Here is a 16304-nt window from a genome sequence, read left to right as displayed (position 1 = left end):
ACATTCAGCCAATAATTACAAAATCTAGAACTGTAAACATTTTACATACAGCACTGGCTCTGAATGAATATAGTACTGAAAATATCGTTTAGGGAAATCAAAGGAAGCTTTGCTTGCTAGCTTGCTGAACATGACTGCAAATTTATGTTCTGAATTCACTGGTTAATAATTCAGATCTGTAATTCAGGGTACACAGTGAATAAGATATTGCAAAAATCTGTCTACTTCATAGTAAAATCACATAAAAGTGTAATACTATGAGGCAGCTAGGTGGAACAGTGGATAAAGCCCTGGAGTCAGGAGGATCTGAGTTTAAATCCAACCTCAGACACTTGACACTTATTAGCTAGCTGTGTGACCTTGGGCAACCCTCATTGCCCCACCCCACCCCCCAAAGGAAAAAAGGTATAATACTAGCCTATGTTCATATTAAAGAAATCTTAAACTGTTGAACTGAGATATATCTGTTTTTGTATGGACAGGTATTTTGTATAGACCAAAAGCTTTTAGATTACTTATAAACAAAACTACCTCTCTACTGCTAAGAAACATTTACTGTATTCAAAAGCTTAAGAGATATGATGAATGTATGATTTAAAAAGAAACCTCACAAGACTTCTGATTTGGTTAACCTTTATTGGTGTTATTTGTAGAAGTTGAGAAATTTGGCCATACCTGAAGACCTAACGTAAAAGACCTGGTTGTACAGGGTGGGCCAAAAGTCATGATGTTTTAATAACTTTTAAAAAAAATTTTAATTTTTTTCATCATTTATGAGATTTGATTTTTCACACATAATGTAAATTCGTTTTCTATGTATAGTATATGATGCTATGGTATTATAAATTGAAACCCCTTCATGACTTTTAGCCCACTTTGTACCTTAATTTTAAGCCTTTAAATACTAGTTAGAAATACTTTGCATACAATTTATGTGTCAACGTTCTCCCATATTCCAGTTAAGAATAATTTACAAATGGGGGAGGGGGAAGGGAGAGGTAGACTGGGGAGAGGTAGTTCACATGAAGGAAACAAGAAAAAAAAGCTTATGGAGGGGAGGGGAAGAGGGGGAAGGAGTAGGGGAGTGAGTGAAATAAAAAAAAGAATAATTTACAAAACTTTACATCTAATAATGTTGCATAGAGGGGAAAAACTTCTTGTCACCACATTTTTGGGTAATTATTTGAAGAGGCTTTCTGAATGTTAAATGTATATACTGTTAATAGAGCTTAGAGGGAATTTAGACAGGAGCGGGACAGCGTGTGTGTGTGTGTGTGTGTGTGTGTGTGTGTGTGTGTGTGTGTCTATAGAAGTATGAGTTACTATCCCACTAACATTTTTTTAAAGGAAACGCTGAAATGTATTTGCTCCTTTTTAGCAACCTTTGCTAATATGACTGGGTTTTTTTTTCCCCATAAACTATTCTAATATTTTTACCCAACTGAAATGCACAATCTACCCTACTTCCTTCCCCCCTACACCCCACCGCCCCACCAATTCAAGCTTTCTTAAACATTTAAAAAAAACGAACATGTGGGGGAGCTTAAAAACTAAAAAAATTCAGTGGGAAAGTGTATATGGGTAGATACTTTCTGAAGCAGATGAGCAAAAAACATGTGTTAGGCTTATAGAATGACTGACTTATAAAGAAAGAGGATTCATCCTACTGTCACTATGGGTTATTGTTCTATCAGTCATTGCCTTGCTGTAAGTTAATGCATCTTGGTTTCTTGCCACACTGACATTAAGTTGAAACAAACAGTGCCATTTGCAGTATGTGAATTGTGTTAAGATTACTCAAATTAGATGAAGTGCATTACATTAATACTCACCACATGATTTATATTTGTGGGGCTATATGAAAACACTTCCTTCCCAATAAGATTTATGAACCATCTAGGATTTTACTCTGAGAAAGTTTACTTGGTGATTTTTCAATGGATACTATCACAAATTTCAAAGATCAAAGATAAGCTACAGGACAGTCAAGGAAGTAAAATATATAAAATATATTATCACCCAAACATGATAGTATTATACTTTGAATAATCCTTTTCTTGATCTACACCTGATATCAAGAATCTGAGGTCCTAGTTACAGTTCACAAGCTTTCTAAGACTCCAACAATAACAAATCACCTGGTAAAATAGTATTACTTATTTCACCGGGAGAAACAATAAAAATCTCTGGTTTTTCCTCAAAAGATTCATGAACTCCTTTCTCTTCAGTGATTTTGGGGAGGTTGGAGAGAGAAGTGGACTTTGGGACTTCTAAATAGGAAGGCCTTCTTTAGGTCAACAATCCATTGTTTGACTCCTTCAGCCTATCCTAGTGTCTAGGCATCCCAGGTCTTTGGCTACTTTGAACTTTCCTTATGACCTAATCACATTAATTTCTTTCTTCAATTCCCATTATTCTGGGTTCATATGCTCCTTTTGAATCTCCTATGTTCCATACCTACTAGAATAGCCCCCACTGTCCCAAATACCTCAGTTGCCATCACCAATGCTACCCATACATAAAAATAGGTCCAAAGGCAATTGCATATGGTCTCAGGGCCATTCTTTTTATTATCTCTAGACTAGGGGTTCTTAATCTGTTTTTATTTTCATGTCATGGCCCCATTTTGGGGTCCAAGGAAGCCAACTGACTCCTCACAATATTGTTTTTAATTGCCAAAAATAAAATACATTAGAACACAAAGGAAACCAATAACACTGAAATACAGATATCAAAGTATTTTAAAAAACAAACCAAGTTCATCAAATAAAACAAACAAATAAATAAATAAAAGTTTTTGGAAAAATTTAAAAAAATTAAAACCAAGTTCATGGACACCAGGTTAAAAACTCCTACGAGAGAGAGCAACCAGCAGCAGTGTCCTCTAGGAGTAATCATGACATGGAACAGCTGTTTTAGGAAACAAACAGCAGTATTAAAGAACTTACTCAAAACAATTTGGAGCACCTACACTAAGGAAGCTTGCAGGGTGGCAACTCATTGTCACAGTTGGCCCCTCTGTTCATTCAGTTAGGGCACAGGTCTCCTAATTCTTCCTTGGCTCAGATTAATTTCTCATATTCTCTAAGGGTGCCCTCCTAGGGTGTTCCAGTATAGAAATCACTTCCTTTTGGCAGTGTATAAACTCAGGTGTTCAGGAAACTTAGGAACTACTGTAATTCAAAATGCTCTACATTTAGGGAAGGAAACAAACTTTGGAACTATCACATCATCCTCCAAAGTAACTCCTACCCTGAATCAAATTTGCATCTTTAAAAAATATTTCACCTAATATACTCTGTGTATACACTGTATTATATTTAACTTTTTTTTTCAAATTTAACAAAAATTTGAGTGCTTATCATGCATGAGGCAGAGTCCCTGATGTCAAATATCTTAAAAAGTAGTCAGGAATATAAAATGCATAAAGAATTACATTACAAAGCAATGTGTGATGATTGACTTGATGTGGGATCAAAGATGGATCAAAGATGGTTGAGATTTCTAACCTAATACCAAAAGAACCATGTATGTCAAAACCAGGTATCAATACAAAACAGTTTATTACAGTTTTACTTTGAAATAAAAGTTTTTGTCCTATATTGTCTTTGCCTTATGAATTAATTGCCTCAATTGACACCACTTGGTCCTCTGAGGTGCTCTTAAATTCCATTCCTTCCAGTCCTTGGTAACTGGGAAAAGGGTGATACCTTTAGCAGAAGGAGAAAAGTTAGGAGGATGACAAGTTTTCTGAGGAGAAAAGGTTAAGCTGAGTTTTGAATATATTGAACTTAGGTTGTAATATGATTTCTAAATGGAAATGAGGCTGCATGGCATAACAAAAAGAGCTATGAGCTTGGAAACAGGAAAGACCTGGGCTAAAATCCTACTTCCAATGCCTGCTAGTTCTCTGATCACAAGCAAATCATTTAACCTCACTTTCCTTCAGTGCCTCAATTTCCTTATCCATGAATGGGAATGATAATAAATATAGTGCTACCTTAGGACTGTTGTGATGAACAAATGAGATCTTGTATAAAATTTCCTTCCAAGCCTTAAAGCAATAGCTATGGTAGCTATTTTTATAACTATTAATTATGCCTGCCAAATAATGAAAATACTGGTTGGAAATGTGGGAAAGTTTCTGTCTAGAGTTATAAAGTTAGAAGTAATGATCATATACGTGATAGTGGGGGAAATGGATAAACTTACCAAGGGAGAAAATATAAAATATATTTCTGATACTGAATCATAGCATGTGTTTGTGTATATATGGTGGACTTTAGAAACAAAAATTCCTTAGCCCATTTTTTTGGGAGAGGGGAATTGGGGTAAAGTAGTAAAACCTGATGGTCTTCCAAGAAGTTATATGGTGGTAATACAAAATATATTAACATTATTTCTATTCTCCAGAGTTATTTGCCCTAGATACATAAGAGGGGAACTATTTTCATGATTGTCAGGTATTTCTATAAAATAAATGCCATTTCTAATATACCTGTAAGCTAAGAACTGAATACAGAAGCTAGACTTAAACCAGTGCCTATAGCTACAAAGGTGAATCTTTTCCATAATAGTATTATTTTCAGAGGGAAAGTCCTCACATACCTTGTCCTATCTTTCCTATGTCAAGGCAACTTTGGGCAAATAAAATTGAAGGAGTTTTCTCACTCTCACAAAATTTTCACTGCTTCTAATAAGACGATTTGGGAAAATAAAATGCAACCAAATTTTAAAACAATATGACTTGTTATTCTTTTTCAGGTACATTATGAGCCATTTCAAGTTCCCTGAAGCAAAGTCACATATAAAACTCACTTTGATATTTACAAAGTACTTTAGTAAAAGCTGAATATAAACAGCTACTCACTTTATAGAATACTTTCTCCACAATCCTGGTAAGTATACAAGTATTAGCACCTCCCAATTTGCTGGTGAGGAAACTGAATCTCTTGGAGCCTATGGGATTTGCTCATGGTCACACAGGTATTTAGTGCCTGAGATGGAATTTAAATCTAGTTCTCCTTGTCCACTACTCTATGTACTACACCATGCCGACTGACAGAGTATAAAATGGGCACTAATCTGTTTCCCAATGTTTGTAAATACAGGCACTCAACACAATGCTTCCCAATTGTAGAATAACTCATCTTCAGTCTGACTTGTGGGATATTACCTATTATTTCTTTTTTGTGTATTTCACAGTCAAAAAGTTAAATGGAATATCAACTGATTGTCTAAAGAGGAATAATAAATTAGGACATTCATGGTTAACGATGTTTTTCTGGCCCCCACAAAAGAACTCTGACAAAATATGGCACATGATGCCCTCTTCTTTATGTTTACCTGATACAATCTTATCATTCTTTCTCAAATACCAATTTACCAGAGACTCCTTCAACCAGAAGTGATAACCTCTTTCTTATGAACTTTGTTTTCTTCTCTTTTGCATTTTTTCCTGTTTTATAGATTACCTAAACCTAAATTTTCTAGGATCAGAAATTCCTTCCTAGCAGCTCATTTACTTAGCATTTAAGTGCTTTGCATGAATGATCCTCATGACAACTCAAAAACAAACATTATCTAAAGTCACATGGTAATAAGTGGATCTGAGACTCAAACCCCAATTTTTTGTCACTAAAGTCCAATTTTTTTTTCTTTCCCATTACTCCATACTGCTTCTCCTTGAGGGTAGAGGTCTTCTCATTTGTCTTTTTGATGATGTTGATAAGGAGAATAGCTGGACCTGAAGTTAAGAAAACTTAAGTTCAAATCTGGTCTCAGAAACTTATCAGTAGTGTAATTCTGGGCAAATCACTTCACCTCAATCTTCCTCAGCTTCTTCATTTGTAAAATGGGGATAATAATAGCACCTACCTCCTAGGGTTAAGATAAAATGATATGAGTTAACTTTATATAGCACTTTAAGGTTTGCTAAACACTTTACAAATATTAACTATTATCTCATTTACCTTTATAATAACCCTAGGTGGTAGGTACTACTATTACCTCCATTTTACAGATTAAGAAATCAAGGCAGACAGGGCATAAGTGACTTGCCTAGAATTACAGTGTCTGAGGCCAGATTGACTCAGGTCTTGTCTACCTGACTTCAGGTGCAGTATTTTACCCACAGTACTACCTACCGAGTCTCAGCATCTAGAGCAATGTATTACAGAGTAGATACTTAAATAAATGTGTGCTTGATGTTTACTGATGAATGGACACATCAAATTCTGGTTTTCCCCCCAAAAGTTTTATGCAAAACATTGCACTCCATTTCATTAGAGGGAAAAAAAAAGACTTTTCAATTTCACCTTCCTAAAATACATGGCACCTGGATGAGACCCAATTAACATAAAGTTAAAACTTTCTGATTGTTGAGATAAATAACTCTAATTCAAGAAACTTATCAAGTCCTCCAAAAGAAGAATTCTATTAAGTACTGAATATATCACTGAACCTTAGCATTAGAGAGTACCTTGGAGGTGAGTCATCTCCTAACCAATAACATGAATCCTTTCACAACATGCCCTAAAATGGTCTTTTGTGCCTTTATTTTAGCATAACTTTCTAGTTTAAAAAAAAACATTTGTGTTTTCATTGTTTTCTACCAGTGGATAAGTAAAAAAAGACAGATTCTGAAACTAGTAATTCAATGCTATTACCATAAAAAAGGCAGAAATGGCTAGTTGACTGTACCATTAATCTAAATCATGTTTCAAATGGATGGATAACCAGAGAGTTTTGTTTTAGGGATCATAATTAAAACTACAGTGGCAGAAGCTGAGAAGACTGAAAGTCTTGAATGTTGATTCATGAAAATCTCATTCATCAAAATGACATTCAAAGCAGATTTCTAGTCCATAGCAGAGTGAAGAGGATGTCTGCATCACTGAGTTTCTCTGGGACCAATGGCATCATTCAGACAAATGGAAAATAAATTTAATCAGAAGGACAAAAATTGTAATCTGGGCCCTATGTATGAATTGTATAAAAAAAGATAAGCTATACATCCTTTGTGTTAAGTGGTTCTTTCTAAACCTACACAAGCATATGACATTTCATTCATTCTTTCATCAAACATTTGTTGAACAGTGTGCAGTGCCGAAAGATGAAGTAAACAGAAAGCTAGAGAGCTGACCTTCAAGTCAACAAACATTTAAGTCATCTGTGACACTTAAGAGCTATGGGGCCTTAAGTCACTTCACTTCTCTGACACCTCAGGTCACTCTCAAAAACTATGATATGCAGAACAGTTACAAATTTACATTGGTAAATTTCCTAATTGGGAATTTCCTATAGCCAATGGGGGGGGGAGGGAGAAAACTTCACAGTAAGATGCTAGTAGAGTGGTGGATACAGTGCCCAGCCTGAAGTCAGGAAGACTCATCTTCCTGAGTCTAAATCTGGCTTCAGATACTCACTGGCTGTGTGACTCTAAGTAAGTCACTTGGCCCTTTTTACCTCTGTTTCCTCAACGGTAAAATGAGCTGGAGAAAGAAATGGCAAACCACTCCAGTATCTTTGCCAAGAAAATCCCAAATGGAGTCAGTCACAAAGAGTTGGACACAACTGAAATGATGGAATGACAATCAAAAAGATGCTAATGTGTAAAGAAAAGTCTACAAAGCAAATTTATAAATCAAAGTATCAAATATGTGTTAAATACTTTGAGAGAAGTAAAAATACAGATAGGACGCAAAATGGGTATTTCATATATATTGTTATATAGACCTCAGTAAAGTATAATAGAAAGAGTACTGGGAGGGCAGGAATCAGGAAGACTGTTCTAGTTAGTCTCTCTTCTACCCCTTTTTAGTTTCTATGCCTTTGAGTAAGTCAATGAACTTTCTCTGGCTTACAGTAATTTCATTTGAAAAATGAGCACGACTAAATGGTCTTTGAAGTCTTTGTCTAGCTCTAAATTCTATAAATTCATGTCAGTTTCTTAAGGCCCAATTATCATAATCAATGAAAAGTAGGTAGCATTAGTGCCATCTTCCAGCTGGATGAAAGAAGGCACAGGTGTTATTCCTCACTAACTTACTCATACCCTAGCTAATAAAGACTTATTACATTTCTCCTATACATAAGAGTAGAGACAGCACAACAACATTTGGCTCCATTCCCAGGAGCAATAAGATTTCAATTTTAACCCAATGAAACTTTTTACTTTTTAAAATTCCTTTCTGTGCAGCTAATGAGAGAAATTTAAGGCAGCAGAAGAGTGGGTAAAGTAGGAAAACCATGATGAGAGTATTCTGCATAATTATATCATGGTACAATACTGTGGTTAGTTTTAAAATTTTTAATTGCACTTTTAAAACTGTATTTGTGCCCCAAGGCACTTTACATTAAGGAGTGTAATTTAAAATAAAATGCTAATAAAATGAAATAAATTCAGTACAAAATACTGGGGGAAAAAAAGCATAATTACGGATTTCCATGCAAAACTGAAAGAATAGTCTAAGGATATAGTGGACAATCCTGGTAATGGTTAAACTAATAACTAATAATAAATAATAAACATATATATATACACACACATATACATATATATCATAGTGCTACTGCTACATCAAAAAATAAAAAATAGAAGTCCAATTACTGAATGCCTTTTACAAAAAACCTCATATCAAATACCAACATATTGAATTATCAGTCAGAGAGGCTTCTTAGAATTTGGCATTTTCCCTTCAATATAAATGGCAGTAATTTTTTAAAAATAAACGTATCTGGGTCTTAAGATAAGTATATTCCTTCTGTTACTCTTTACACATTTTATAAACATGGTACTTTGAAAAGGTCATCTAAAGACCATAAGATGTGGCAACTCAATGGGATGATGAAAATGGAAACAAATTTCTTGTAGAAATCAATGAACTTAACAGTAGCCACTGACATAATTAAGTGAAGTGCCACAGCTTCACCCTGAAATCTTAGGGATCAGCACTCGGAGTTTTAGGGTGGGGGAGGTATCTGGGCACGGCACACCCAGCATCAGACGTGGCAGTATCCTGAAAAAGTTTTTCTGAACTTTTGAGTCATGAGAATACCACATGCAAACAAGAGCAACAATACTCACAGCCCTTAAGTCAACAGGTTCTTTAATGAGATGGTGTGTGGTTAGTGCGTGGCAGTTGGATTTCCTTCCTCCTGCCAAGAAGAAAATAACTCTTCCCGATAAAACCGGATAGGGGGTGCAGTTTTAGTTCGGGGAGCCCACCCAGAAAGAGTGGTGTGGGGATGAGAGGTGTATTGTCAGCATCCAGACCGCAAAGGTCTTTCCAAATCACTCAAGAAACCACTTAAACTCTCAGAGCCGCCAAGATTTCATGCCCACGAGCTGTCCGGGGTCCAGTTTGGAAAGCTGCGCCGCCAAGCTATCCCTTACCAGGCATTTGGGGACCCGGACACAGGAGAAACTGGGGTGGGAGACAACCCACCTGTCCTCTAGGTAGCAACACCTTCCTCTTGCACTCCCTCCCATCAAAAAAAGAGCCTGACCCTAAACTCTTTCTACTAGAGACCAGTGTATGTGTGGGTGGGTCTCCTTAAAGATCCCGCGGTTCAACATAACCCTTCAAAACTTCTAAAGTTGCGCCTGACCCCGAGGCTCCCCCTCGGAGAAGGACAAGTGTTAAGGGGAGTCACTTCGGGGCAGGCATTGGGGCGAAGGGGGAGGGGGGGTGCGGAGTGTCTCAGTCATCATTTAGCAACCTTCTCCTTCTCCTTCTCATGCAGAGGTGAAGGGAATGGTGAGAGGGGAGAATGGAAGAGAAAAGGACCCCGGGGGAGAGCTGATGCAGACCCCAACGAGCCTCAGGGCACGACCTCCTACCCGCTAGCCCACCGCTCCTCTCGAATTTCAGGGACTCTGGGCACTGCTGCCCGCTGAGCTTCTTCCCCAGCCCCGACCCGCTCGCCTTCCTCCCCCTCTCCCGCCGCGCCATCCCAGCCGGCTCACCTGGGCGGGCAGCTGGAAAAGGCAGCAGTGAGGTGCGCTGGACGTGGTTCAGGCGCCAGGTGCAGGTGGCGGCGGCGGCCGCCGCGGCTTCGGTTGCTACTGTTACGGCTCCAGACCGGGCTCCGGCTCCTCCTCCTCTTCCTTCTCCCTTCCCTCCCGGCCGGCCGCGTTGCCAGGAGAGGCCGGGCTGGGGCTCCGCTTCTTCCGGGCGGCTCCCAGGTGAGCTCCAGTCTGCAACGTCGGCAGGGGCGAGCACCCCCGCCTCCCCCCCCTCTTCCGTGCTGCGCCTGCGCGACAGCCACCTGCCCCGCCCTAGCCCTTACCTGAGCAGCCCAGGTGAGAAATGAGGAGGGGGCCTGGGCTGGGAAGGGAGAAGCTCGCGGGATAACGTCCACGGGTGGTTACATGCCTCTTCCGCCACTGCCGCAGCCGGTGGCGCCGCCGCCCTTCTCTTTCTCCACCCCCGCCCTAGGCTGCCCGCGGGGGCGGCTCTCCCCTTCCACTCGCCGCCGTCGAGAAACTTGTCCAGACCTGGCGGTGCTAGTCACCCTGGGAGCCGCATCAGCGGGTCCAGGGTCCGTCGAAGTCCCGACTCTCCCCTTTACTCTGTGGCTTGTCTCGCCGGTGGAGGAATTGGGGAGGGGGGGCGGGTTTAGGAGCTCTATAGTTTAGAAAAGCTCTTTATCTTGAGCAACAAATTTGAAGCTCATTTGGATAACTGAAGATTCAGTGGCTACTGCTGCAAATTCACTTCACCCTCTATTGAGGGGAGCTGGCAGTTTAGTCTTTTTTTTTTTTGATCACTTGACTCAAACGCAGTGCAGCTAGTGGTTTCCGTTGCTGCCGGCTGTCTCAGCACCCTGCGGTAGGGATGCTTTACCTCCCCCAAAAGTCTCTCCAAAAGGAACATGTGGGAGGAAGGACCACTGAGAGTTGGGAGGTGGGGAGGAGTTCCTTACCAGTGTAGCCCAGACTTCCTTGTCCTGGGTTGCAGTCCCAAGGGGAAAAGAATGCCAAGTTCAGTGAGCGCAGTTAGAAAGAGATTACCTCTTGTTGAAAGGGAACCTGTGGTTTCCTCTTTATTTTGTGAAACAAGTCTCATCTAGATTTTGGTAGAAGCTTAAAATCTAATTTGGAAAGTGGAAGGAAGCTCATGCTCTGGGAAGATGTTATTTAAAGACATTTATTTTTAAAATTTATTTTCCCTTTTTTTGTTTTGTTCTTATTTTAAAATGGCACTTTAAGTTATCTTTTGCTATTTTGCTCCACTGCTGGTATGATAAACATTGCCACACCTTAAAAGTAGGGCTTAAAATGACCTTTATAGCTTCCTGTTAAACCTACTGACTCTTTAGATACTCGGTTCTATGTTAAAGGTAAATGGAAGAATAAAAAGAAATGGCAGAAAAGAAAGGCTGGCAACCATTTCTTGTTTTTGGTGGGGTGGTCCATTAAAAAGTGATTTATTTTTTCCTATTTTCACTTCCTTGCTTGCTATGTACAGTCTCATCTATAACCGAAGCATAAAGTTCTGTTCGAAGTCAGGAACTCAATACTAGACCAGTCTTAAATGCAATTTTTAGATTTCAGAGTACTGTACCGTATGTAAAACTGGGTCTAAAACATTTCTTTTTAAAAATTCTCATAAATTTTTGGATTTGAGTGGTTGTTTTCTGAGGGTTTAATGAGATAGGAGGTGGCTGCTAACCTCCACAGCCTGGGGAAAGAAAAAAGAAAAAACCTGGGTAGGGATATAAAGAAGTGGATAAAGAAGGCCAAGCTGGTAGTGCTTAAAGAAAGAAAAGAGTATAGGAAATATATAAAAAAAAATTTCTTTCAGTCACTGAAAATTAATTGACAAAAATACAATTAAAACAGATCATTTAAGTGAGGGAGATAATTGTATCACCAAATCCAGTACTGAATTCAGAAAGTCAGTTTTAAAAACAAAAATTTATATGACTCACAAATAAAAATGTAACCCCAGTTAATATTAATATGTTAGAATTTTTCATCATCCTAAGTTTAATCAGCTAGGATTATTTTAAAGTGTTATCCTGTTAAAATTTAGGACATGACTTTGCTTTATTTGTCCTTAATCATAAAGATGAAACTATCCTTAATTATTCTTAACAAAATCATCACACTTTGGTAGTTTGTATATAGTTTGTAAACACAGATTCTAACAAATTTTAGATGATAAGCAAGTATATACAGATTTAGAAGAGCACAGAGCCAAGGCTTGTTTCCCATCCATTACAATAATACCCCTTTGTGCTGTTGTAAGAACAGAAATAGACATAGATCACTGATGACATTTCTTTGGATATTTGTAGGTTTGTTTCAAAGATGCAAAGTACAACTCCTTCATGCCTGTACTCTTGTGTGATTTTTAAAATGTTGTCCCATAAGAGGACATTATGAAAATAATTAAAACTAAACAGAAAATTCCCTAAAGCAACAACTTTAGTTTATGAGGCACTAATATAAAATATGAAAGCATTGCACAGGTTTAAGACAATCCTCTATTTCAGAAAATGTTTAGATAAAATACCATTTAAAAAGAATCCTTAGCTTAGTAGCATCTGTAGATTATAGGCCTAAATAGTGGTTTAGCCATATAAACATTGCATTCTTAAGAAATTTTGAAAATATTCCTAATAGAGTCTTTATAGACATATGAAAGAATGCCAAAGGAATTGGTTATATTAGTGAGTTTTCCTTCATGAAATAGATAAAGGGGGAAAATGAAAGGAAAAAATATGTGACCAACCAATGAGATCCAATGAAAAACTCACAATAGCTCATTGTAATGTATAATGAAATGCATATAATTGTTCAAAACCACCATGCCTAACTTCAAACATTTCTTTTTCTGGATAGTGATTATTTACATCTAAGAAACTTTAGTGCACAGTTCCATTTTGCAAAACCTTTATGACAAAATACAATACAGTACAATTTCTACTTTAGTTCCCACATTATATTTGTGGGAATTTCTACTTTAGTTACCACAAATACAATGGGTATCAAAAGACAAGCTGAGAGATTTGGCTCAAAAATGAAACAGATTGAAGCAATTTCTACCAAAAGAAATGAAACTATAATGGAGATTGACTCAGAAGAAGAAAAAAGGCTAGTATCAAACCAAAGACCTAGAAATATGAGTACTTTTTATAACTGTTCAGTATGTCATGATAATGTTTTAAAACATTACGAACTTTATAGCAGTGCTGACAAGAATAACTATCTGATACATAAACTGCAGGGAGGTGAGGAGGTAGGGGGGAACTTGTTTTACACACAAGTTGCATTTGTGAATTTTTTTTTACTCTGAAGAAAATCAGGAAGGCACTCAGAAAGATTCACTGGAGAAGAGTTTTGAGTTTCATTTTTAAAAAAATATTAACATAATAAAAAATCTTAATGAAGTAGACTAATAGTTTGCATGTCTCTCACTGCAACATAAATGGTACCCGAGGATATTTTATCAAAAATGTAGTAGTGGCTTTCTGTTATGTTTACTGCAAAGATTAGAGAAGCAATCTAAATATCCCTTACTTTTTTTAAGTAGCCTACAATTTATTTGTAATCTAGAAATATAACAATTTCAATGACTGTTTATACTGCACATACCTTTAGCCCAGATCCTCTTCTTGTTCAGTCATATTTTATTCTTTGTGACCTCATTTGGGGTTTCTTTAGGAAAGATATTGGAGTGCCTTTTCCTCCTCCAGCTCATTTTACAGATGAGGAAACTGAGGCATACTGTGTTGTGACTTGCCCAGGGTTAACATAGCTAGTAAGTGTCTGAGACTGAATTTGAACTCAGGGATATGAGTCTTCCTGACTCTAGGCCCAGCTCTCCATCCACTGTGCCACCTGGACCAGATGTCAAAAAGACCTTATGATTGTATTAAAATAACTTGTTCTCTTGGTTCTGCTTAGTTCAATCTGCCTCAGTACATACACATTTTTTCCAGGTTTCTGGCCTCAGACACTTTATGTAACTTGGGTGTGGGGGGTGTTCAGGGAGGACTAGCGCCCCTGGTGTGAGGGCTTGTTGAATCCTTTTCAGGGCTCTTCATCCACCTTTGGTGTTTGCCTTCCACCCAACTCTCACCTGTAGCTCCAAAAAGTTGTAACATACACAGTGGCCACAATGCTCAGGTAAAAACATCTCAGTAGATGGCTTAAACCAGGTTGGGAGTAACCCACAGGCCTCAAACCTGTTGATGAGCATATGAACACTTCCCCCAGCAGAATGAGTGGATGAGAACAATTTGTTCCATAGGCCATGAAATCATCTGAAGCAGGGGCTGTGGGGTGCTTAGAGCTTGGCAAAACATGAAAGACCCCAAAGTTATCCAGTGTATTGCAGGCCATCACCAGTCATCCTGACTTTTGTCTTGCCACTGGACTTAGATGACTGAAAGAGGGAGTGAGGCTCACAACTTTGTGCAACTTTGCCCCCCTTAAACCCAATTCATGCTCAAGTCAAGACATCCCCCTGTGATGTCATTGGTTTGCTTCAAAAACAAAGGACAGAATAAGCAAATCTAGGAATTAAGGCATTTTAGTATACCTAAAATATTAATAAATCATGTAGGACATCGTAGCAAGAAGTCAAACTAGCAGTTGTTTGTTCTTTATTCTCAAAGAAGATATCATGTCGGGGTCTATGTACAGTGTGTCCAGCTGTGGCTGATCATACCAATATGAGCCTGGAAGGTTCTACCACAAGTCAGGCACAAATAGCCTATTTGACCATTTGGGAGGGAGATGTATCCAAATGTGCCATCTCATGTTTCTTTTGAGCTTTGCTTCCAAATTCTACTTTGCTCATAAAGCATAAACAGAGCAGTACCCATATTAGAAATGGGTTATTTCAAAAGTTTACAAATTAGTTATTTGGAACTCAAAAATACTTTTTTTTAACCATAAATTGTTTTATAAATGGTGGATAACTTTATGGGCTAATACATCAAAATTTAACTTTTGATGTGTCAAATATTATACTGACAGAAATATAAAACTTTTTCATAGTTGAAATGATAAATCCTGAATTTCTGTGAGACAGTGGAAAGATCACTGGCTTTGGAGTCAAATCCCAGCCTTTCCCAGTTGCCTGGGAAACCCTTTGCTACAAGGGTTTCCCCACCTGCAATTTTAACATGTTCCCCTAGACCCAAACTGCTGTTATTTATTCTAATCACCTACAGAAGAAACTCTAGGATAATTGGAGACTGGAAGGTATAGTTGGAAAGTAAAGTCTGAGAGCAAACCTGGGGACAAGTAGTTGTGGGTGTCCAGGATCTCCTGCCAGTGAAAGTCCTACTATCTTCTTGGTCTTTGTAGTTTTCCCTATCCCACCTTTTTCTCTTCTTTTGAGGGCTTTCCTTTATACCTTCTCTGGTTTTCTACAGAGCTTAAATTAGCCTCTTTCAACCCTGCTGGGATTTTCCAAGGGTATTTTTTTGTTGTTCATTCATTTGAGTTTCTCAGGCCAACCTTCTTTTAAAAATAATTAGGTTACTCAAAGTCACAAGCAAATTCTTTGTGCCAGTAGTTTGTATACAAAGGATTATGGGATCATAGAATTCTAGAGCTGGAAAAGACCTTGGAAGCTGTCTGTTGTCTCATATAGAGCAGTGAAGTGACTTGGTCTAGGCCACACAGTACCAGACTAAAGAAAATTATCAAGGGTTCAGAAGAAAACTTCACTCAAGCTACCTTAGAAATTATGAAGGGCAGGGGTTCAGGACTGGAGAGCAGATTGTGGGATGAAAAGATGAGATGAGGGTTGGGAATGTTGCTGAGATGAAAAATGCTAGGACTGTGGTCATTGGTAGTTGAATGTTGTGGTAAGATTAAAGATAAGCCAAAGTAAAGTGACTTCCCTTCTCCTTCCCCAGTCTTTGTACTTTCAATTTCTCTTTAAGCTTTCACTATTTTCTCTCTCCTCCATCAAGTCCTGCTCTGAAGCTTCATCATGGCTTATAGATGAACTTGGGATTTCAAAGTCCAGGCCAGTGATGTACATACCCTGAGTGGTTCTACCATGCTGGAAAGATTTCAAATATAGCTCTAGCTAGAGGCTAAGTCTGCTTTCCAAGGACCAACCTAGCTAAGAATGGAGAAGCTCCTCAATAGTAAACTAACCACTTGATGATTAACCGCTTTGCTCATTCAAACCATGAAGGAAAAAAATTATTAAATGACTCTCAGTCTAGTGTAGCAGTAGCAATAGCAGTGGCAGAATGCTTAGATTCACAGAGTTTTCAGTATATCTATAAACTTTAACTTTGCTCTTGGAACTCTGTGTGAGATTCTT

The 16304-nt window shown here is 38.2% G+C and overlaps 1 protein-coding gene across 2 annotated transcripts in view; it reads right to left on the bottom strand.

The window, feature by feature from the left end:
* Positions 1 to 16304, bottom strand: part of GALNT3 (polypeptide N-acetylgalactosaminyltransferase 3) — a 117144-nt gene that overhangs the window by 41606 nt on the left and 59234 nt on the right. The window contains exon 1 of one of the 2 annotated variants that reach the window (XM_043991091.1): positions 9971 to 10773. The exons of the other annotated variant lie outside the window; for it this stretch is intronic. The gene's annotated coding sequence lies outside the window, so the exon portion shown is untranslated. Of the gene's footprint in view, positions 1 to 9970; positions 10774 to 16304 lie in introns of those variants that run through there. 2 annotated transcript variants of the gene reach the window in all.

Source organism: Dromiciops gliroides, chromosome 3, assembly GCF_019393635.1.
Source record: "Dromiciops gliroides isolate mDroGli1 chromosome 3, mDroGli1.pri, whole genome shotgun sequence".
Classification (NCBI taxonomy): Eukaryota; Metazoa; Chordata; class Mammalia; order Microbiotheria; family Microbiotheriidae; genus Dromiciops; species Dromiciops gliroides.
Note: the sequence above shows the minus strand (reverse complement) of the source record. Positions and strands in the feature narration are given on the sequence as shown.